Below are 2500 nucleotides of genomic sequence, written 5' to 3'. Positions count from 1 at the left end.
ACACGAAAACTAAATACCGCCATCTGCAAGTCTCCCGAAACATGACCTGCTGCACCGACGATACCGCCATCTATGAGACGCCACCCCGACTACGACATCGCTAGGTCCCACAGTACCCATTTTTCGACGCCACCCACAAAGCCTGCATCATCTGTCCACCACAGGAACCCGAACGCCAGTGCCTGCGTCGCACGAAGTAGTCAACCGACAATCACTCCACCCGCACCCGCACGTGCCCCACCCCAACCGCCCAAATCGCAACCCAAGCGGATGAACGGCGGACTCTTCCCGCACTCGTACGTTGCAATCCACCCCTATATCTTGCGTTTCATGACGAGTTATATCCAATATGCCAAATTCCCGCTGTCCCTATACATGCTGTAAGTCTGTGCACACAATATGAACCACACCTCAGCGAGACACTCCATCACACATTACTCTCTGCCTGTAACAGACACAGATACGATATGTAAGCACCAGCATGGACCAACGTCCGGTGCATCCTCTCCGCCACAGTACACCATCCACACTATGATAACCACACCAGGGGGTCCAATTATAAAATAGAATATCCCACCCGTCCAACATCCACAATTGCTCAGATAAGCCACCAACACCCACACATGTCCTACACAGGGGTGCACCCAACACCACCACACTGCCTCCTGTTACGGCACAGAAACAATGGCAGGAATGAATCACACAGGTCTGCCACTCCCTTGCCGCAACCACAGACGCGGCGCGCCTCCAGTCACGAGCGAAAAGCGCATCCTGACGAGACAGAACTGCTGTGACATACTGACGCTGCCTCAGACATTCACTTACAATGATCACTACCAACGAACCTGCCCCCCCCCCCCCAAACACACTATCTCTTACCATGTTGTGTACTGTAATCCAACCCATTTTGCACCTTAACCTAACCAAATTTGTAACGCAATTTGTACCGCAATGTAACGCAATTTGTACCGCAATGTAACGCAATTTGTACCGCAATGTAACGCAATTTGTAACGCAATTTGTGTCTTAACCTAACCCACGTTGTGCCTTAACCTAACCCACGTTGTGCCTTAACCTAACCCACGTTGTGCCTTAACCTAACACACGTTGTGCCTTAACGTAACCCACGTTGTGCCTTAACGTAACCCACGTTGTGCCTTAACGTAACCCACGTTGTGCCTTAACGTAACCCACGTTGTGCCTTAACGTAACCCACGTTGTGCCTTAACGTAACCCACGTTGTGCCTTAACGTAACCCACGTTGTGCCTTAACGTAACCCACGTTGTGCCTTAACCTAACCCACGTTGTGCCTTAACCTAACCCACGTTGTGCCTTAACCTAACACACGTTGTGCCTTAACGTAACCCACGTTGTGCCTTAACGTAACCCACGTTGTGCCTTAACGTAACCCACGTTGTGCCTTAACGTAACCCACGTTGTGCCTTAACCTAACCCACGTTGTGCCTTAACCTAACCCACGTTGTGCCTTAACCTAACCCACGTTGTGCCTTAACCTAACCCACGTTGTGCCTTAACCTAACACACGTTGTGCCTTAACGTAACCCACGTTGTGCCTTAACGTAACCCACGTTGTGCCTTAACGTAACCCACGTTGTGCCTTAACGTAACCCACGTTGTGCCTTAACGTAACCCACGTTGTGCCTTAACGTAACCCACGTTGTGCCTTAACCTAACCCACGTTGTGCCTTAACCTAACCCACGTTGTGCCTTAACCTAACCCACGTTGTGCCTTAACCTAACCCACGTTGTGCCTTAACCTAACCCACGTTGTGCCTTAACCTAACCCACGTTGTGCCTTAACCTAACCCACGTTGTGCCTTAACCTAACCCACGTTGTGCCTTAACCTAACCCACGTTGTGCCTTAACCTAACCCACGTTGTGCCTTAACCTAACCCACGTTGTGCCTTAACCTAACCCACGTTGTGCCTTAACCTAACCCACGTTGTGCCTTAACCTAACCCACGTTGTGCCTTAACCTAACCCACGTTGTGCCTTAACCTGCTCTGTAATTGGCATATGACACGTTACATTAATCTAGTGTTGTCTAACCACAACCCTCTGAATATAGTTCGCTACTCGCACCGCCCACCCTCTTGTGTGTCGTTTCATGTTGAACACTTCGCAAGTGTTGCTTACTTTTTACATGCTCCCGCTGTACACTGTAATGTGGACAACTGCAGGATGTACATCGCCCCCCCCCCTCCACCCTGCCTTCGCACGCTGGTCGTTCAGGTGCTTGCGTGTTCAATGCCCTTCGCAGCTGTTCACTGGCATTCGCATGTCGAAGCGCTCAGTCTACGTCGTGGTACGGCCTGTGTCCACTGTCCGCTGATATCGTAAGCTTAATCCTCACATTGTACTGCACATAGGTCCGTATGTACTGAATGATACGCTGTGGCACATGTGTGACCGTACGACTGCGCCCAACAACAGCGAACCATACGGTCCAAATGTTGTGCACTCAGCCACGTGCCGTC

The sequence above is a fragment of the Schistocerca cancellata genome, unplaced genomic scaffold, assembly GCF_023864275.1.
Source record: "Schistocerca cancellata isolate TAMUIC-IGC-003103 unplaced genomic scaffold, iqSchCanc2.1 HiC_scaffold_569, whole genome shotgun sequence".
NCBI classification, from domain to species: domain Eukaryota; kingdom Metazoa; phylum Arthropoda; class Insecta; order Orthoptera; family Acrididae; genus Schistocerca; species Schistocerca cancellata.
This window is presented reverse-complemented; position numbering follows the sequence as displayed.